Raw genomic sequence first — 23,385 nt, forward strand, 5'->3', positions numbered from 1 at the left:
ACAGGTCTGGAAGCCTCATTTTAGGAAGGATGTAGAGTTGTTAGAACAAGTACAGAGAAGGGCAACAAGATTGGTGAGAGGAACAAAGTGGTTCTCTTACCAAGAGAAGCTTAAATTCTGCAAGTTGCAGCATCTGGAGACTAGGCACCTGCGATGTGATCTGATTGAGGTGTACAAGGTCTTGAATGGTTTAAGCAGGCTCAATGCTGATGTAATACTTCCGTTTGCTCAGATTAAGAACCTGAGAGGGCATAGCTTCAAATTGAGGAAAGACAGTTGTAGAATAGATGTGTAGAAGTTTGCCTTTAGCCAGCAGGTAGTTGATTGCTGGAACAATTTCCATCTGTTGTGGAAGTTGATAGCTTAAATAAATTTAAGGCTAAACTAGAGAAACATTTGAAGCGACCGAATGGGTGAAATGGGAAGTTTTTTTGTTTTTTTTTTGGCTGATGCTCTATAAGCTTGCTTTCTTGCATCCTATGCCTCAACCAATGCTAATGCTGAAAAGCATTTTTGTTCTAAGATGTAGTGGAGGTTCATTTGCCTCTACATACAGGCTCTGTATTGGGGATGTTCTTAAAGCCCTAGGGCTATCCTAAGGGTGGTTTGCTGCATTGTTTTGAGGTGCTTGTATGAGGGTTTGGTATGGGTCGAGCAGTATGTCAGCTCTTCAGATCATAGCAAAGATGACTAAGAATATTCAGCTCCTTCAGTCATTCTTATCGAGTGTATGACACCAAGAGGCAGAGTAAAAACTCTCAAAGAGAATTTGAGATTCTCTGATTGAAAACAGTAAGCAAAGAAAGTAAGGCATTGTCATTAAGTTTCTATAGCATTAGGTAATATATCCCATCAGGGCCAGCAGCACAATTTGCTAATTTACTTAAGGATTCTTGTAGTTCATATATTGTGAAAGGTTGATCATATAGAAGTGATGAGCTTGTACTGAAATCAATTCTCATCTTTTCAGCTCTCATTTTATCCTTCTGATAAGTTTGTTCGTGTGCAGCTTCAGCAGACTGTTAGGAAAAGGATTCTGCAAGGGCATTAGCTTTCTCCTCATGAGAGGATAGATCTTGCTGCTTCCACCTAAGGATTGGAGAGGGAGGCAAAGGGATTTACCATTGAGTTGTATTATTTTCTTCTAGATAAGGCTGGGATCTGTATCTTTCTTGATAGTGGAGGCAAATTTAGTCCAGGATTCTATTTTATTCCCCCTCTTATGCATTGTGTTTTTGCTTTATGTTGCTTGTAATTAAGTAGATTAAGTGTAGCTGCAGAATAAATTTAATGCTTTATTCTTTTCTTTTTTTGCATCACTGTAGGCATCATTCTACTAGCAGTTAGATTTCTTGCAATTTCCTGTACTAGTTTAAAGTGTGGCAGTTGTTGCATCTCTTAATATCTGATCTGTGATGAACTTAGTCACATTATCAGTGAATTGGGATTTGATAATTTGGTCATTGAGTGATATGCTGAAAGAGAATATTTTGCCCAGTTTGCCTTGGAAATTTTCCAAATTTGTCATGTTTGTTTCTGCATTGTGCTTGTTTGGAGTTTACAGAGTATTGGGAAGTGATTACTATTTAACTGGTTGTTTAATGCTGACCACTCAATGCTTGGGGAAATGGCAGGAGAACAGAGAGGCAAGTCAATTGCTGAGGTTGATCCTGTAGAGAAATTCATATATGCCCATCAGTGTGAGATTCAGTTAGCTGTCCACATTTATCTGTATTGGGGGGGGGAGGGGTGCCTCCATTGTGCATATTGTCCGTTGAAGTCCACCAACAGAAGGAAGGGAGTAAGTAACTGTGTAACAAGTTTTTCAAGATCATTTATAGTGCAAGAATGATTTGATGAGAGGTATATAGAAACAAGAATGAAGGTAATTCTGAGTGCCACACATGTGGCAACTGTCTCTAAGGAAGTATGTAGTGATATGGGCCTGGATGGAACATTGGAATCCAGCAGAATAGCTACACGATCATGTGCTGCAGTTTCATTGTTTCTGTCTTGTCTGTAAATTGCACAGTTTTTAACAGTGAGAGTTACTTTGTTGTTATTTGATTTATTGGTGCAATGGCTACTAAGGCCATAATGAACCTATCACAGTAGTTGGAACAGGCTTGGTTTATTAAACTGGTGGATTCAGATATGATGGTATTAGTTTATAATTTTCAGGTAAGTGAGAAGATCATTAATGTCTTTTTGGTCTCGCAGAATCTGCTGTAATGTGATTAGAGGAACACAAGTGTGAAGAGAAAGCTATTTGTTGTTCTTTTATGTATAATGGGCATGCGATGATAAGATGTTTTACCTGAGTTGAGTTTGACAATTTGTGCATAGTGGAGGATCATCCTATGTGAGTAGGTAGCTGTGTTTGGTGAGTATGCCCAATGCGCAAATGGGAATACTCTCCAAATCAGCAAGCTCAAATACTCACCAAACTAGCAAGCACAACTTCTTTCTTTCTACTCCCTCTTATGCCTGATAGCCACTACTTGTGATCATGCTTAATCTGGAACGAATTATTGCTTTTGTGTTTCTGCCAAATGTAAAGCCATTGTAACACATGTTAGCATTAGCATTAGTAGAGGCATATGATGCAAGAAAGCAAGCTTATGCAGCATCAGCCAGAAAAAAAAAAAAAAATTCCACTTCACCCCTCCATTCGTTCGAAATACCTGTCCAGCTGAGCCTTAAATTTATTTAGGCTATCAACTTCCACAACAAGGGATGGAAGTCTGTTCCACCAACCAACTACCCGTTGGTTAAAGGCAAATTTCCGGACATCTATCCTACATTTGTCTTTCCTCAATTTGAATTTATGCCCTCTCAGGTGATTATTCTGAGCAAGAGGCAGAATCCCATCAGCATTGAGCATGCTCAAACCATTCAAGGCTTTATACACCTCTATCAAATCACTTCGCTGGTGCCTAGTCTCCAGACACTGTAATTTGCAAAACATAAGCCTTTCTTCGTAAGAGCAACCCTTTGTTCCATTCACTAACCTTGTTGCCCTTCTCTGTACTGGTTCCAGCAGCTCTACATCCCTCTAAACCAACCGCAATCTTGTGGTCAAAACACCTACTGAAATGAGACCTCCAGACCTGTATACAGTACTCAAGGTGTGGCCTGACCATTGCCTTATACAAGGGAATGTATAGAAAGATAAAATAAAATAAGAAAGATTGTAATTGGCTTGTTTCTAATTCTTCAGTTTCATTTTCTGCCTACACCAAAGCTCGCAACAATTGTAAAGCAGTTATTAACCAGTCCAAACTAGAGTTTGAACAGGCTAAGAGTAGAAAACTTACTTCTTGCCCTAATGGTACCCGAGCATTCTGGTCTCTTGCCAAAGCTATTGGCCACAACTTTTGCCCATCTCTGCTCCCACCTCTGTCCAAACCAGATGGTTCTGTTGTCACTTCAGCCAAGGATAAAGCTGACCTGCTAGCATCCCATTTTTCTTCCAGCTCATGTATTAATGATCTTGGTATGTTTGTAATCATTGTAAGGTATCTGGATGTCTGATGATATGAGACACTTTTTTGGCAGCAAAAACTGCATGTTCATTTCCTGTGATTCCAGGATGCCCAGGTATCCAACAGAAGATGATTTTTTGCTATTTGTATAAAGCTACACTAATTTTATTCATATTTGTTGTAATAATGGATGACTGGAAGGAAGTTTATGAATGACAGATACAATGCTTAAGGAATTGGTATAGATAATGGTTTCAGGGTATCAAATTTTTTTACATTCTCTAAAGCCATCAGGATAGCATAAAGTTCTATTGTGTAATCTTTCTGGCCCAATGGAAAAGAGCCCTTCTCTAGATCAGTGGGCTCCAAACTTTTATGGTCGGACTAACATGCACCCCGGAATAAAAATTAAATATATAAGTTTAATATATTTTTTAAATTTATAAATCATTTACACAGAAGTCATTATATCTAAAATCACATATAATTTTAAAAGATCACAAATAAAAAAATACAAAACAAAATTAAATTGAAGTACAAAATTAACTGCTTGAACAAAATGAAGTACTTGAACATTCATGATCAAATAAAGCTGCATATTAAAGTATTAAAAAAACATATATTTATAATTTTTATTTTCAATTACATTTCGAAAAACTAAAGTTTTCATAATTAATAAATATTTATTTATTGCGGATTATCTCACACATCCCACTTTAGAGACCACTGCTCTAGATAATCATCAAAAACCCAGAATTGCCAACCAACCAACCAGACTCATATAGGCCAATTGCCCTTCTACACGATGCCCATTATAAGTAAACTACTAGAAAAGCTCATAGCCAGAAGATTCCTTGCACTCTATCACTCAAAGGGCCTTCATTCAGACCTGCAATACAGCTTTACAAAAGGAAAATGTACGGAAGATGACATCCAAGACGTGATGCTAGCCAGCATCACGGCTTGGATGTCATCTTTGGTGGCAAAGTGTCCTGGAGAGTTTCTGTGAGGCCGGGGGTGTCCACACTGATGTATTGCCTAGTATCCATTTATCTGAACAACCGCAATCTTGTGGTCAAAACACCTACTGAGGAAGTTACCAGACCAACGACCAGGGGTTGCCTGCAAGAATCCATACTGGGCCCCTTGCATGGAATGCAGTGTTCAACACCTGACTATCAAAACACCACCCTAATGTCACAAAGGTAACCAATGTCGATGATTTGGCCATGGTCCTGCAAGGGGATTCCAGGCAACAACTGGAAGAAGTGCCCAACAACGTTCTAGATAATCTCTCACAGTGGTGTGAAAACCCACAAGCTCACAGTCTCAGATGTAAAAACTCGACAGATGCTTCTAAAAGGACACCCGAACACAACCAGGTCCCCCCCCCAGGTTTATCTGGCATCAATCAATAAAACTCATCTCTACTTACAAATATCATGGAGTCCTGCTGGATGAGAAGCTATCCTTCAGAGAACATGCAAACTACGTCAAGGAGAGGATCAAGAAGTACTCTGGCAAGCTCCTGAGGGTCACCAGGAAGAACTGGGGCTTGAAGGGGTGAAGCTTAAAGCTCTACTATGAGTGGCTCTTCCTCCCAATAGCCATCTACAGGGCTGGTGCCTGGGGCCATAGAGTTGACTGCACAGCAGTAAAACGACAACTAGACCAGTAATTATAATTTTTGTACAGCAGATTTTGGGGTGTCTATAAGAGCTTTGTGAAAAAATTTATTACATTTGCATTATATTATATATGTAATTATGTTAAGAAAAGTAAAATATAAATACTACGGAAGATATTAAATATTTAATACTAAATTCATATAAAACTCCAAAATGAAATCTTTTCAAATTTTTTTAATGAGAAACTTCAGTTTGCTTCTGTGATGAACATAACGTTTTTATATCAGGTTTTATTCTTGAAATTGCTACACTTAATTCCCGATCGAGATATTTTAATGATAATCTCTTTGAATTCTCGATAGTCACCATCAACGAGAAACTTTGTTTGCACAAACAGATGGTAGCAAATGGAAGAAGAGTGTCAATTGCTTTTTCTCTGATTGAAGGAACTCCTTTTATCACCATTAACCAAAATTTGGATAACTTGATTTCTTTAAATTGTACTTGAAGGGTGTGATCGTTTCTTAAATCTAAAAGCTCTTTTTCTTTCATTGATAAATTATAATGCTGGAATTTCATTGTAATGCTGGAATTTCTAGGGATAATGCGAATGGATTTCGAATCCAATCAAATTTTTTTACATCAGGTATTTCAAAATAGTGATGAGGTTTTTCCTCAAGCAAACACAAATATTGCTCTACTAATCCCAATAATTCTTCTTTAGGATTTAAATTATAACACTGATTAAACATCATTAGTGATCTGTTTTTAACCTCCTTTTTCCAAAGTTGAATTTTTTCTTTGAATCCATAAATTTTGTCTGTACACGTTAGTATGTTTTCATGTGATCCTTGCAATTTTAGATTTAGCTCATTCAGGTGCTCAAAAATATCAGTTAGGTAAACTAGTTTTTGGAGCCAATAACTATCCTTTATTAAATCTGCAAAGTAAGAATTATTCACAAAAAAAATTTGACTATTATCTTAATTCATAAACTCTTGATAAAACTCTTCCTTTGAACAGCCAATGTACTTCAATAGCAGAGAGTGGTATTCCAATCCCATTTCTTCACACAAAGCTGAAAGCTTGGCTTTTAAATGCTTGGATTTTATTAAATTCACCATTTTGATAACATCATGTAATGTGGAATTCAGATCCAGAGGCAAACTTTTAGATATGAGAGCTTCTCTCTGTATAAAACAATGTATTACCTGAATTTCTAGGTTTTCAGAACCAACTCTTGGTGTAAAACCTTTAACTCTTCCGGTCATTGCAGCTGCACTATAAGTATACAAGCTTAAGCAATCTTTCCATGATAACTTATTTGTGTAAAATTTATTCATTTACCACTTTGAATATTTCACCCCCAGTAGTGTGATTTGTCAGTTCTTTGCAGAACAAATAAGGTTCTTTCAAGCATTTCTCTTTAATGATTCTAACTAATGCTATTAATTGAGCACAGTTACTAACATCTGTAGATTCATCAATTTGCAATGAAAATTTTTTAGATTCGATAATTCTCTGAATTAATTTTGTTTCTATGTCATCTGATATGTCTTCAATGCATCTACTAACAGTGTTATTCGAAAATGTGTCAATTTTTCAATTTCCTTTGCTTCTTTTACCCCAAATATAATGTTAACAATTTCAATGCATGCTGGTAATATAAGCGATTCTGCAATTGTATGAAGCAATTTGGATTTGGTTACCAGTTGGGTGACCTTATATAACTAGCCTTTTGAGCTCAATTTGATATTTTTGTAATCAAATTCATAAAAGAACTTTGCTTCCTATTTTGTGTTTGAAGGCGTTTACAAAAATTCAAATCTTTTTCTGAATACGATGGATGTTTCGTGATAAGGTGTTGTAGTTTACTTGGTACCACTGCTTGATTTGATAACTCTTCTAGACATATGGGTCGAGGAAGAGAATTATCGGGGCATACAAATCCATATTTGATATATTCCTCATTATATTGCCTAAATACTGACTTTATCTTTTTTTTTTTTTGGACTGCTTTGTTTGTCCCACGAATCTATCTGATGACTTTTTAGTTCTTTTCAAAAAAGTTTTCCATTATGGGTGGAAAATAAATATCTACAAAAATTAAATTTGGTTAAATATAAAGTACTTAATGAAGCAATTTAATAAATATATTTTGAATAATTATTTGTTTTTAGATATAAATATTGATTTTTATTTCCAAAAGTCAGCAATAACTCATATCTTTTCAGTAGAAAAGCTGGTCCAAAATAATTCGAAAAAACCAATAGGCAAAACAAAAAACAAATCATGACTAAAGTAAGTAAATCTTTATTTTTTCGCATTTAAGCGATGATATCGAACTCAATTTTCATATTAAAAAAATGGATTTTTATCATATATATTTAAACTGTTCTGCTTGTTTTCTGATTATTTTTAAATTATAAAAAAATTTGATTGCATGAGAAATGATTTAAATCGTTTTTTGTCTTGCATTATTTCTAGTTCTACCAAATATTACTTGTAATATTTGGTAAAACTAGAAATAAGCTGTCTTCACTGTCTGTCATGGAACCATCAATGGTTATCAAATTGTAGCAGGATACTTAATGATTTTGTAATAACTGAAAGCAAAGTGGAGGAGAAATTGTTGAAGTTAAACATAAGAAAAGCACCTGTGGTGGATGGGATCTATCCAGTTATATTAAAGGAGGCAGCAAAGTAACTAAGCAAACCCTTAGCCATAATTATGACAGTGTCCTTGGACTCAGGGGAGGTTCCCACGGACTGGAGATGTGCAAATGTACCCCCAATTCACAAAGGGGGATCGAAGGGTGACACAAGTAATTACAGACCAGTTAGTTTAACTTCTGTTCCGGGTAAAATAATGGAGTCATTGGTTAAAGATGCATTGCAGGATCATCTAGACAGGACTGCAGCAATAATTCAGACACAGCATGGGTTTGTTAAGGGAAAGTCTTGTCTGACAAATTTGATAGGATATTATGATGTGGTTACAAAGGAACTGGATGCAAAAAATAATTTTGATATCATATATTTGGATTTCAGGAAAGCTTTTGACACTGTTGCGCATGGAAGACTATTGTACAAATTGGAGCAGAATGGTATTAAGGGTAAGTTGCTACAATGGATAAAAGGATGGTTAAGTGGGAGAAGACAGAGGGTGGTAATCAATGGGTGCTGCTCTTCGTGGACTAATGTTATTAGTGGAGTCCCACAGGGTTCAGTGTTAGGTCCACTGTTGTTTTGTATATTTATCAATGATATTGATGAAGGTATATCAGGCTTAATGTCAAAGTTTGCAGATGATACAAAGGTTGGCAGGGTTGTTAATGACAGTAATAGCAGTGTGCTACTGCAATAGGATCTAGATAATTTGGCCAGATGGGCTAAGAAGTGGCAACTGAAGTTTAACCTTGACAAATGCAAAGTACTGCATATGGGTAGAAGTAACCCCAGAGAAACGTACCAACTGTGTGGTACTACACTTAAGGTGGTAGAAAACGAAAAAGACCTGGGAGTAATTGTGCAGTCAGATATGAAGTTTTCTGAGCAATGCAGACAGGCTGCCAGGGCAGGTCATGGGGTTTTGTCAATGATATATAGGAATTTTGCTAGCAGGGAGAAGGAGGTGATTGTCCCTCTGTATAAGGCAATGGTCAGGCCACGCCTTGAGTACTGCGTACAGGTCTGGAGGCCTCATTTTAGGAAGGATGTAGATTTACTTGAGCGTGTACAGAGAAGGGCAACAAGATTGGTGAGGGGAATGAAGGGATCCTCTTACCAAGAGAGACTTAAGTTGTGCAAATTGCAGTGGCTGGAGACTAGGCACCTGCGCAGTGATCTGATTGAGGTGTATAAGGCCTTGAATGGGTTGAGCACGCTGAATTCTGATGGGATCCTTCCACTTGTTCAGATTACGAACCCAAGGGGGCATAAATTCAAATTAAGAAAAGACAGATGTAGAATAGATGTGCGGAAATTTGCCTTTAGCCAGCGGGTGGTTAATTGCTGGAACAAACTTCCATCTGTCGTTGTGGAAGTTGACAGGTTAAATAAATTTAAGGAGGAACTGGACAGGCATTTGGAGGGAATGGTGTGATTTTTTTTTTTTTTTTTGGCTGATGCTGCATAAGCTCATACACTTGCTTTCTTGCATCACATGCCACTATTACTACTAAATTTGGATGAAACTAGAATATCAAAAAGAGTGAGCATGAATTTACTTAGCATTGAAATTTGTATGTGCATTGTTCAAAAATGTTATTGATGCCAAGGGTATTTGCCATGGTGGTGTTGCTGTGCTAACATCTGCAATTATGTTATTCGTATTTAGTCCCGAACATGCATTTAAGCTTTGTACACTAATATCACATGGTTTATTTTGATACAAATTGTCCATTTTGGTGTGAGGTATTGCCATATGACAGGGGTTGGCAACTGTTTTTGAGTGAAGAGCCATTTTTGATCTAATTAAAAAAAAAAGAGAGAGAGAGCATCCGAAGAGCCTCAGCTCAAGCTGGGTTGGTTTGTTTGGTTTGTATTATGGTTTAGTGGTACATGCTCAAGCTGGGAGGAGGGGGAGTTTTTTAAGAAATGGAATAGAGCGGGAATGCGTTTTATTTAAAAAAAAAAAAAAAATATATATATATATATATATATATATATATTGAAATATTATTTATTAATACTGAAAAAACGTAACAAACATCCAATTCGAGACAAATTAATGTGACTTTTGCTGCTGAACTTCTTGAGCGAGTCTCTCAACATCAGGTTAGTATGCTGTAATTTTCATCTTTAAACATGCTGAGAAACTTGCATTGTTTAGATAGTTTCTTGATTTATTTTTAATATAGTTTATGTTTGAAAATATTTGCCCACAGAAATACGTCAAACCAAAAACTGAGAGAAGTCCAAACACAAATATTTTCAAATTTATATACATGTCTGGTAAGTTACCCTATGCATTGAACACAATTTGGTCTTGCATTTTTAACTTATCTATCGCCGCCCATTTGTGTAGAATTGCAAGGGCAGCCTTTTGCCTCTCCAAATCCTCAATTTCAGTTTTAAGGTATTTTAGTTTTGCACTCCATGTCCTTGATTTTTAAGTCCTCTAACTCCATTTCAAATTGGGCTTCATGTGGGCAAAAAGTTAAAGAGCCACAGTTCAATGTTCAAAGAGCTGCAAGTTGCCAACCCCTGCCATATGGTATGATGTGGAAAACTTTTGATTTTAGCTGCATGGTTTAATAGCAGAGCATGTCAACGAAGGTGGTGGAGTGTGTGTGCCTCCATATAAAAACTCTGAACTGGTGAGGTACAAAAAGTCTCTAGTGCAATTGATAGAGCATTATGATATACAGGGTCGAGTCATTTTAATACGCTTTGTCTTGCTGAGGCATATACAGGAGACCCATTGTATAGTCGAGATATAATTAATGAATGGTAACGGCATGTAATTATCTGCATCCCATGACATAGCAGGAATTACCCTAAGTAAATTAGTTTCCTTAGACAGGTTGTACAAATATGCTTAATATGCTCCAAAAAACTTACCTTTTTATCCAGTATTATTCCAAGAAATCTAATACTATACTGAAAAGTAATTGGATTAGAATCAAGTTGTAAGTCTGAATTAGAATGAAAATTATGTTTCCGGCAAAAATAGATAGTTATTGTTTTTTTGCTTTGAGAGTTAATAACTGTTATTTTTCATCCACTGAACAAGCCCATTAATGGTGCCTTAAAGCTGTCTTTGAATTAGGTGCATATTTTGAGAGTGTCATGAGATTGCAAGATCGTCAGCATACAAGTGTGTTTCGATTGTGTCAGGAATACAGGTCCTGATGGCAAAGGAAAGGTACCTGCAAGGATCTGTTGCTTAAGAAGTACCGGATAAATTTGGAAGATGACCTCACAGACCAGATTTATACAGATCATGAAAAATCCCATAATGCCAGATTGTGTCAAAAGCTGTTTCGATGTTTTTCAATGTTGAAAGTCATACTGATTTCAACTTAAAATATTTTCAGTCTCCAAGAACCATGTCAACTTGGCATTAATTATTTTTTCCAATGTTCTTCCTAGTAGCTAATTAAAGTGATAGGGTAATTTGTTGGGTCAGACTGGTCCTTTCCTGAATTTGGGAATACTAATACAATAGAATGACATCAGCTAGTAATCCTCATTGAAGATTCTATTAAACAGTTGTAGAAGAGCTTCTTTCTTACTCATTCATCATATGTGACAAGCTTGGATGGGTGAATACAGGACTGAACAGTTTAATAGAGCAGAAAACGACGGCATGGGAAAGTTCCTCAACAACAACAGATGGAAGCCTTTTCCAACAATCAACCACCTGCTTGCTGAAGGCAAACTTCCGCACATCTATTCTGCAACCATCCTTCCTTAACTTGAATTTATGCTCCCTTGTGTGTGTAGTCTTAGCAAGTGGAAGAATACCATTAACATTCAGCTTACTCAATCCAGTCAAAGCTGTTAAAACATCAATCACATCTTCTCTCAGGACGCTGTAAATTGCAGAACTGAAGCCTTTCTGGATAAGAGCACCCTTTTGTTCCCTTTACCAATCTGGCTTCTCTTCTCTGCACCCGTTCCAGCAGATCTACATCCTTCCTAAAGTGAGGCCTCCAGACCTGTATACAGTACTCAAGATGTGGTCTAACCATGGCCTTATACCAGGGGATAATCACCTAATTTCCCTGCTAGCAAAGTTTTTGTATATCATTGACAAAACCCCATGGGCTGTCCTGACAGCATTCTGCACTGCTCAGAGAATTTAATGTCTGACTACACAGTTACCCCAGGTCTTTTTGATTTTTGGTCTCGGTAGATACCACTACTGAGTGTATTACCACACAGTTGATAAGTTATTTTCGAGTTACTGCTGCTGCTGCCCATATGCAGTACCTTGCATTTGTCAACGTTAAACTTCAACTGCTTTTTCTCAGTTCATCGACCCAATTTACATAGATCTTGTTGCAGTAGCTCACCCTGCCAACCTTTGTATCATCTGCATACTTTGACATTAAGCCTGATATTCTTAACAAACTTCATCAGTATCGTTGATAAATATTGAAAACAACAATGGCCACAGCACTGAACCCAGAGGAACTCCACTAATAACATTAATCCACGAAGAGCAGTGCCCATTGATAATCACTCTGTCTTCTTCCACTTAACCATCCCTTTATCAATAGCAGTAACTTTTCCTTAATGCCACATTGCTCCAGTTTGTACAGCAGTCTTTTATGTGAAACAGTATCAGAAGTTTTCTAGAAATCCAAGTATATGATGCCAGTATTATTTCTTTTATCCAGTTCCTTGATCACTGCATCATAGTAGTCATTATGTTTTTAATTAAATTCCGCATTAATACATTGTGATCACTGCCACCCAGCACCCAGCAGGTCTTTTACCTGAAGATTCTTAATGCATGAAGAATCTTTGTAGAAAATAGGTCTTTTACCTGTTTTCTACAGCAGCAACCCACAAATTCCAGTCAACATTCGGAAAGTTAAAATCCCCCATTATGAGACATTCTGATTTGCTGTCCCTCTCTATTTCCCAGTATAGCTGTATACTCTCATATCATACAAAACTGACTGAACATTGCACTCATCACCCAAGTCAACTGGATGCACTGCTTTAGATTTAATATTCTTCTTAACTAAGAGCATAACCCATCCATCTCTCCTGTCCTGTATACATTATACTCACCATATTCAAATTCAGCATCACCTGTGTCTGAGTAATACCACGTTTCCACTATTCCTACATTTGCATTCGACGATTTAATCAGTACTTGAAATTCATCAAATTTATTTACATTGCTCCTATCATTAGTGTACATGCAAGTATACATGCACAAGTTCTTTCTCTTAGTTACCCTAACAAAGCCCATGTATTTATTTGTTTCATGATGACCTACAGCAGAGCCTGAAATCCTGGATACCTTGCTTTCCAGGCTGCTGCATATACCAATAGTAGCAATGCAAGAATCACTTTCATCTCTGCCTGTGGCTGTAGTTAAACTATTAGTCTGTGTATCCCCCCCCCCCCTAAGCTAGCTGTTTTCTAACCTACCTATCACTGCCTTGATAGTATCATCAAATATTCTTTAACCCCTTCTATTCAAGTGTCTCTCCTGTTAACAAACACAAACCACATTGAGAAAAATTCTACCCCCACAAGCCTTGCACATTCTCTCCAGGGCTGAATTGATTGACAAAGCTCTCAATATTTACTCCCTCCTATGGAGTCTAGGCAGAATTATAGACACTTTCAAATTCAATCCTAACTCATGACTTTTTCCCAAGTTAAATCCTTAGATCTCTTGCACTTAATATTATTAGTTCCAATGTGTACAATAATATCACAAAAGGTGATACTAAAGAATATCTGCTTTATGTCATCGACCTTTGCCCCTGGCAGACATACGCTGGTTCTACTCCTGAATACCCATATTAGAAGTGTAAGTTAAATTTTCACATCTACTATAAAAAAACAATTTCCTGTTTGTAAGTAAAAATATAAATAATTTGCCATAAACATAAAAAAAAAACAAAAAACTCAACAGTTTTTAACAGAAAAGAAATTGAATGATATAAACTGAGAAACACGAAATATTGAAAATCCTGTAAATAAAATTTTGTCCCAAGAATTCTCCAATAAAGATGATGAAACAGACAGAAATCATCCTAAAATCATTTCCAGTGATAGGAAGAGAACATTTGGGACCTGGTGTTATTTAGTATGTCTTGTCTTTAACTGGGGGCTTAGAGGGGAACAGGTATCCTGTGTGTTATCAGACACTCAGCCTAAAACACTGATGGATCCAATATCTCTCTATTACAGAAGATTTAGGAGAAGTCCGGTTGGCCTGCCTTCCTAAAATCCACTCATGCACACCTTCTCGATGGTAAGCCCTGTTACGTCACTTAGGTGGCAACGAACATGTAGAGTGGTTCTCTTCAAGACGCCTGGTCAGCGTGAAGAGGAAAAGACCAAACCCTCCAGCAATATTAAACTTAAGAACAAGTATGAGCTTCTGCAGACTGCTGAGGACCAAGATATCGACGAGGAATATTACAACTTTTTGAAAGTGATAAAGCCCAAGAAACCTATAGGGAAAAAGAAATCCAAAGAAGAAAAAATTAGTCAAGAAACACTTGTCATGATGAACCGAAGACGACAAATGAAAAGCAAGAAAAACACTGACAGGGAGAAAATTGAGTATACTGAGTTATGCAAAGCCATTAGAAAGAGACTCAGAGAGGACATAAGAAGATTTAACACAAAAAACGTAGAACAAGCATTAAGGGAAAACAAAGGATTTAAATCAGCAGCCATGAGCAGTAATACAGAAAGACAAATGATACTGAAACTGAAGAATAGCGATGGTGTACTTATAAACAGCAGAGAAGGCATAATTCAAATAGCAGAAGACTACTATAGAGAATTATACAAGGCACAGGGGAATGATGCCAGCAGTGGGGAAGATGGATTGCAAAGTAGCAACACATACGACATACCCAATATTCTTCCTGATGAGGTAGAACATGCATTGAAGAAAATGAAGAATCAGAAAGCCCCAGGGGAAGATAAAGTTACTGTAGAGTTGTTAAAATTGGGAGGAAGAGACATAACACAAAAACTGGCAAGGCTCTTCACAAAGTGCATTAGAAAAGGTGTGACGCCTAAGCAGTGGAATAATGCAATCATAGTTTTGCTGCATAAGAAAGGAGATAAATCAGAAATTGGAAATTATAGACCAATTAGCTTGTTATCCCACATCTACAAGTTGTTCACAAGGGTCATTACTAACAGATTAGAAAGAATACTTGATGAGAATCAACCGAAAGAGCAAGCTGGCTTTAGGACAGGATTCTCAACTATGGATCACCTTCATGTAATATCACAGCTAATGGAGAAAGAAAATGAATATAAAACACCATTATGCCTGGCATTTGTGGATTATGAAAAGGCATTTGACTCCATACAGCATAAGGCAATGTTTCGGGCATTGGAAAGACAAGGCATTGATATCCCATGTATTATGATTTTGAAGAAAATATATGCGAATGCTACCTCCTTTATTAGACTAGACAAAGACGGTAGTAAATTTAAAATTGAAAAAGGAGTTTGACAATGACACACAGTATCTCCGAAGTTGTTTACAGCTGCCCTTGAGGAAGCTTTCAGAAGATTAGACTGGTCACAGAAAGGAGTCAATGTGAACGGAGAGTACCTAAACCATTTATGATTTGCAGATGACATTGTGGTCATAAGCCATGATCCCAAAGAATTAGAGGAAAATCTTAATCAGTTATGCACAGCTAGTAAGGATTTTGGACTAAAAATGAATATGGCTAAAACAAAAGTAATGATGAACAAGTATGCCACAGAAAGGGAAATAATGATTGAAGGAGCAGTAATTGAAAAGGTGGAGTCATATACTTATCTGGGACAAGTTATTAGCTGTAATAATGATAAATGGCTGGAAGTCAAGAGAAGAATAAATTTTGGATGGATAGCATTCAGGAAATATAGTCACATACTGAAGAGCAATATCCCAGTTTGTCTGAAACGTAAAATAATGAACCAATGTATACTCCCCACCATGACTTATGGAAGTGAAACTTGGGCACTCACCAAAAGAATGGAAGAGAAGCTGAGAACTACACAGCGAAGAATGGAACGAATCATATTGGGAATCAGACTGTTAGATAAGAAGAGAAACACATGGATTAGGCAACAAACTCAAGTAAAGGACATTCTTATCAAAACTAAAGAACTAAAATGGTCTTGGGCAGGACACATAGCTCGAAGACATGATGACAGATGGACTAAGAAAATAACAGAATGGTATCCAAGAGGAGCTATAAGAAAACCTGGAAGACAAAGTTGGAGATGGATAGATGAAATTCATGAGTTTGTGGGTAGTAAATGGATGTCCAGTGCTCAAAACAGAAGGAACTGGAAAGTTGCTGGAGAGGCCTTCATCCTGCAGTGGATTGAAAATAGCTGATGATGATGTCTTTAACTATTGAGAGAAAAAGCTGCTTTCAGATAAAGTCAGAATAAATGGTAAACCAGTTAAAACTATAAAGAATTAAATTTTTAACAGAATAATTTGGGATCTATTCTAACTCAACAGCAGCAGAATTGTCCTTCAGAGAATTAATTACCTGTTTTAACTTTCTTCAAACCTTTACAATAACAAGGTGGGGGGAATCAGTAGATAAGTTCAGCTGCTGATAATTTTTGATATTGCAATCAGAAAAATAGAAGATAGATTCTGTTTTTGCTGTTTGGCCATTCAGCTAGATCCAAATCAAAACAAGCATTGACCCTCATATTTGAAAAAATTCTTTAACCCTTTAAACAGCCATTTTAATACATAATCTTTAAATGCAGTTTCCTTTGTAGTATTAAAATTAGTAGTATGAGCCAAAGAAAATTTCAAATGGTGTTCTGTTTTTCTGACCAATATTTTTCAAACAATCTAAAAAAAAATAGATAATTTTAAATAAAAAAATAAAATTCAAAATAAAGAAAAATTTAAAATGTGGTAAAAATACGCAACTTTGACATCAACACTAGAGTGATAAAAGCATACCATCTTCGATCCAAAACCGAGCATCCATATCAGAATCTCAAACAAATATTCCATGGAAAAAAGATTAAATAACACATTGCCATATTTTCATCAATATATTTAGGAGAATAAATACAGGAGCTCCCCAACTTATGGAAATTCGACTTTACGTAAGTTTTTTCCTGCCGGTGCAAACTTAAAAAAAATCGTGGAAACGTATTTTGCATCCCGTAGGAATAAATGGAGGTATCGTGAAAATATCGTAATGTGAACCCAATAACACATTGGTTTTTTTTTTTGTAATTTGTTCCAAGTCCTTGGAAGTTGAAAATTTCGCTATATTACTAAGATATTTATCTCTCTAAAAGGTCATATTTATAATGGAAATTGCACTACACTTTCATCATTATCATTTGTTCCCATTATAAGAATCACTTTTGAACAGCTTTGTGATATTTTTCTAAAGCATGTTTCTGGAGGTCACGACCATAAAACAATTTGTACTTTCTGGTTTATTGGGTTTTTCTGTTAGTGCATCTAATTTAGTGCAGAACCATTCAGAACTGATAATCTTAAATTCAACTATTTCAGTAGAACTGCAAGATTGCTAAATGAATCCAACATTGATATTATAGCTGAAGATATCAGTATCAAAAAAGAATTGCAAAGGTTTTACAATCAAGTAATTAAAAAATGAGAATAAATGATTAACTTAATAATAATAATAAAAAATAAGATAAAAAAATATGTATATATTATTATAAATATTTCAATAAAAAAAGAAAATAACAAAAATAAATATAATAATAAGAAATAATACAAAAAATGGATAACTATAATAATAATACAATTCAATCAAATTCATTGTTAGCAAACAACAAAGGCATTAGAAATCCACAAATCTCTGTTATCCCAGCTTTGCCTAAATGCAAATTGCCTATAATATATGACATTCTATTGTATATGCTGTATATTGACTGTAAATATTATTATTATTGTTGCTCTTATATTATTTCTCCCTGATTGGAGGATTCCACTCCGTGACAGTTACTGCTACCAAGTACACAGGGTGGTTGTAATGTCTGGTGTTACTGTTGGTCGAGGAAATCTCTGACTGTGTTCAGGATTGCGACTTTCTGGAGTTCCTTGTAGGTATTCTTTGGGAGACCTATTGCTGCTAGGCTGCTATGTAGAGTCTTTGGCACCATACCGGTGGTTGACACGATGATCGGGATGGTCGTTACTTCTTGCATATGCCACATCTCCTTGACTTCATGTCTAAGGTTCGTGTACTCTGGACATTGCTAGTGTTGGGCACCGCTATGTCAATCAGGTAGGTAGCCTTTTCCACCTTGTCCACAAGGGTTATGTCCGGTCTGTTGTGCGGGATGGTCTTATCCGTTATTATGGCACAGTCCCAGTACAGCTTGTGGGTTTGAGTCTCTAGTACTGCCTGGGGTTCGTACTTGTAGTATGGTACACTTTCTTTGGTCAACTGGTATTTCCTCACTAGCTTCTGATGTATTATCCTGCTACCTGGTCATGTCTATGAGTGTATTCAGTCTGGGTGATCACCTTGCAACCTGCGGTGATGTGTTGGATCATTTCTGAGGCCAGGTGGCATCGTTGCCATGTGTCATCTGACATTCCGGGCTCCTTTGCGATGTATTTTATATAGTTTCTGGTGTTGATTACCTGGTCTTGGATGGCCAGCACGAATCCTTCAGTCTCGGGGAAGAGCATCTCGCTTGTGAGCCATGCATTTGAAACAATGTTATCGATATCTTGATGGAGGTCATTGTAGTGTCTGCCATGGAGTGTCTTCTTTGCCCATCTTTCTAACTTCGTTTCTTGTGCCGTCTGGGTAGATGGGGATTAGGTTGAGTTGGGTATGCCACTTATCTATCTTCCTTATGGCCTGGTGGAGTGGTGCTGTGTTGTTCTCGAAGTAATCCTTCAGGTTCTATCGCTGTTTTCTGTTGCTCTATCAGGCCCCTTCCTCCCTCTTTTCGAGCTGTTGTTAGTCTCTCCACTGCCGATCTTCGGGTGCTGTTGGCAGCTCTTGGTCATAATTGTCCTTGTCTTTCGCATGATATCTTCTAGCTCGGTGTTAGTCCAGTCTAAGACCCTGAAGGTGTATGTTAGTACTGGAGCTGCATAGGTGTTTATGGCTTTAACTGTGTTCCCTCCATTCAGTTTTGCTTTCAGCAGGCTTCTGAGTCTCCGATGATATTTTTCAGTCAGGCACTTCTTGATTTCCTTGTGCTCTAACTGCTGAGCCTGCATCATCCCTAGGTATTTGTTGGTCTCTCCTTCTGTCATAGCTGCGATCTATTTACCAGTCAGCAGCTGGTAGTTTTGGTCAACTAATTTTCCCTGGTGCAGTGTGTGGGTCTTGCATTTGTCTAGACTAAATTCCATCCTGATGGCCTTACTGAATTCTTCGGTGATCTGGAGTAGTTGCTGGAGTTGCTACTCGGTTGCCACATAGAGCTTGATGTCATCCATGTACATCAGGTGGGTGAGGGTGTACAGGTTCTTTCTTCCTTCTTTCAGATTATATCCATACTTGCTGCCGTTAAGCATGGTTGATAGCGGGTCTAGTGCTAGACAGAACCATAGTGGGCTCAGAGCATCTCCCTGAAAGATTCAAATAAAAAAAGTAAATTTTCTGTTTATACTCCGGGACGACCAAACGGTCAGAGGAGTTCACAAGATAGATTACAAGAAACAGCACTGTATTCAGCAGTCACAGGCTTGAACCCCTGTCACTCAAGGCCCATGTACTTATCACCCGTGCACCTGACCACTAGGCTGCGGTGGCCTCGTCTTCCAATGGGGATTGGCTTGTTTGTGATGTTCTCGACCTTAATGGTGGTACTACATTTCGCCATTGTTTCTCCTAGGAAGTTTGTCACTATCGGATTGACCTTGTAGATCTTCAGGGTCTCTATTAGCCAGCTATGTGGTACGGAGTTGAAGGCCTTGCGGTAATCGATGTAGGCCGTGTATAGGTTGCAGTGCTTCTTGTAGGCTTGCTCCATAACTGCAGCATTTATGGTTAATTGCTCCTTGCATCCTTTCTGCCCTTCATTATGTTCTGACTCTCTAAGTGGTCTGATATCTTCTTGGTTATGCAGCTGGTCAGGATCTTGTACATAGTTGGGAGAAATGTGATTGGCCTGTATTTTGCCGGGTTTCTTGTATCTCCATCTTTAGGCTTCAGATATGTGACTCCTTCGGTGAGAAACTTCGGGATTGTCTCTGGGTGCCTTTTCATTCGAGTGAACTGCCCTGCTAGGTGCTTGTGTGTGCAGGTGAGCTTCTTGTTATTATTATCCTTATGGTGCAAGGAAAACTGAGGCTTATGCTGCACCAGCCAAAAAAAAAAAATTTCTGAACAACCCCGAGAGAGAGAGAGAGATAAATAAACAAAGAAATATAAGGGAATCACCAAGAAAGGGAAGAATGTATTACTGTATTATTACTGTTATATACCTCCTCTGTAGTAATTCCTCCTGTGCTGTTCTGGAGTAATAAAAGGGAAAAAAAAAATTATAAACGGTGTAGTAAATTCGATCTTATTGCATTTGTGATAATACCAATAACTGCAATTGTGTGGGTTTTTACGCTATTATGGTGAAAGATTTTATCCTTCACTGAAATCTTCAATCATAAAAAACAAATTTTCAGAAACTTCTCTTCATTCCTATTTACATATTACAATGATGAAGAGAACGGGACCAACAGAAAGAGCAAGTGCCAGGAAACGAAACAAAACAAAATTGATTTAGAAATGAAGATGAAAATGATTAAGAAGTATGAAGCAGGACAAAGTTTGTCATCTATTGCAAGGGAATTAGGTCTCGCGGCTTCAACAGTGAATACTATTTTAAAGGACAGTGCATGTATAAAAGAACATGTCAAAGGATCAATGCATTTAAGATCAACAGTGATCACAAAACAGCATTCAGTTATCGAAAATGGAACAGCTGTTAATAATATGGATGGAAAATCAGATTCAGAAGCAAGTGTCTCTGAGTCTAATGACCATTCAAGCAAAAGCAACAAGTATTTATAAAGATATTAAGGATAAGTACGGCAAACCTCAACCCAAGTTCATTATTATTATTATTATTATTATTATTAGCCATATGGTGCAAGGAAGCCTGAGGCTTATGGTGCACCAGCCAAAAAAAAAATTTCTGAACTATCCCAAGAGAGAGAGAGAGATAAAAGGGAATCACCAAGGAAGAGAAGAATGGTGATATCCAGCTCAGGACCCTGGGTGTGCCAAGCCCATACTCACCAGATGTGAGCCCCTGGGGTTGATGGTAAGCAATGGGTGGTTTAATAGGTTCAAGCATCCCGCTGGTTTCCACAACATTAAAGTATGCGGAGAAGTTACCAGTGCCGATTCTGCAGCTGCAGAGAAATTTTGTGATGTGTTGGAAAAAATTATTGATGAAGGCAGCTATTCAACGCAGCAAATTTTTAATGTAGACGAGACTGCTCTGTATTGGAAAAAAATGCCAGATCAAACATACATTGTTAAAGAGGAAAATACAATGCCAGGTTTCAAGGCATCAAAAGATAGAGCCACGCTCTTGCTTGGGGCTAATGCAGCTGGAGATTACAGATTAAAACCACTGCTTGTGTACTATTCTGGAAATCCTCATGCATTTAAGGGCATAAATAAAGCCACCCTAGCTGTGCATTTCTGATCAAACCAGAGAGCATGGATAACAATATCTCTCTTTGAGGATTGGTTTAAATGCTGCTTCATTCCCGTGGTTGAAAAATATTGTAAAAACAACATCGTTCTTTTCAAGATTTTGCTTCTATTAGATAATGCTCCTGGACATCCTACGCATCTAGATGATTTCAATTTGAACGTGAGAGTCATATTTCTACCACCAACACGACTTCACTCATCCAACCTATGGATCAGGGTGTTATTTTGAATTTAAAAGCATACTATTTATGCACAAAATTTGCTCAGGCATTGTCTGCAGCAGATGGTGAGAAAAAATTTTTACCTTAAGAGACTTTTGAAAATCTTACAATATTTACACATTGTAAATATTGTAAATATTTACCATCTTAAACCTTAATAAGGCCTGGGTGCAAATTTCTAAAAGTTGTTTAAGCATGGAATAAAATATGCCAACAGCACGTAAATGGCTTCGAAGGATTTGAAAAAGACGAATCATATGAAAAGGTTACAGATAAGATTGTAAAGGTTGCAGAGCTACTTCAGTTGGAGGTTGATGCCAAAGACGTGGAGGAGAAGGAATTATCTAATGAAGAACTTGTTGACTTGCAGGCAGCGATAGTGAAAGAAAAAAATGCTGATGAAGCTCAAGATGAACCAAATGAGGAGCCGAGACGCTTCATCACTAGAGAGATGGCAATGGCATTTCTTGAAATTGCATCTCCAATGGTCAATGCAATTTCTGGTTTCAGAAGATGGATTCCTGATAGCGAACAATTCTTAAATGTTAACAGCGGGGTGAATGATATGCTTGCTCGCTACAAAGAAATCTACAATGAAAAGAAAAAAGCCACTGTACAGTCATCTATTAATATGTTCTTTCGTAAGGTTGAGTGGCCGACCCCTTCTAAATCTCCACAGCCCTCAACCTCCGCAGTGGCATACTTATCAACTGAAGATGTCGATTCTGGCCATGATGCTCGAGAAGTAAAACTTTCTGACGTTATGCCTGTCTCCTCTCTTTTATTGTTATTTTATAATTTTGCAATTTTTTTAAATTGCACGCTTTTGTAATTTTTCCTGCGCATGAAATAAAAAATTGAATAAATACGATAAATAATTCTATTTAGATGTTCATCAAACATTTTTTTTTTTTTTTTTGATTCAATCAATTCAGCGAGCACAGTTGTGAGTGCTGCACAAGCATGGGGGAAATTCTGACTTACATAAAATCCGTCTTACGTAGCGTCCCACGGAACGCAACCCTTACGTAAGTCGGGGAGTTCCTGTACACTTATTTATGGTGTATTTATTCTTAAATCTTGATTATTAAATTGATTGGAAAAAAGAAACCCTAGTGAAACCCTACTATAGATACCTCCATTATGGAGTAGTTTGTTGTTGTGGAGGTTTTATGGCACAAGGGCTACTATGCCAAACTGTGCCTGTTTCATTGGAGGGAGTGATTTAACTGCAGAAAGTTGATCGAGTTAGATCAAGTTAATTTTCTTCAACAGATTTCTGTAAAAAAGGTAAAGGTAAACTGCAGCCATTATCAACCCACTGCAGGATGGAAGTCTCCTCAACAATTCATGCTGAAGGAAATGGAACATAATCTGCCACACTGGTCCGGTGTGGGTTGGCAGATCGACCATATTTAGCAGTCAGGGGCTTGAACCCTGGTCTACTCAAAGAATGTGTGCTACTGCACTCCTGCTCTTGACCACTCGGCTACGGAGGCCAAATTTCTGTAATAAATTAGTAAAGACAGGATCTGTCCCCACTAAATCAATTGGGGGAGGGGAGTAGTAATTCCACAGCTGCAAAAGCCCTCATAAATTGCTCGTTCTTAGCCAAGGGCCAAGATAATGTTTCAGAAGCATTGATACATGTATTAAAGCCATCTAATATTATAATCTCATTCCCAAT

General features: G+C 37.3%; 1 protein-coding gene across 1 annotated transcript in view; it reads left to right on the forward strand.

Annotated features, from left to right (window-relative positions):
• The window catches only part of LOC150079153 (glutathione S-transferase kappa 1-like), a 156,280-nt gene that overhangs the window by 37,741 nt on the left and 95,154 nt on the right, over positions 1–23,385 (forward strand). The window lies entirely within an intron of this gene.

Source organism: Mastigoproctus giganteus, chromosome 10, assembly GCF_048544385.1.
Source record: "Mastigoproctus giganteus isolate SK-2022 chromosome 10, ASM4854438v1, whole genome shotgun sequence".
In the NCBI taxonomy this organism is placed as follows: domain Eukaryota; kingdom Metazoa; phylum Arthropoda; class Arachnida; order Uropygi; family Thelyphonidae; genus Mastigoproctus; species Mastigoproctus giganteus.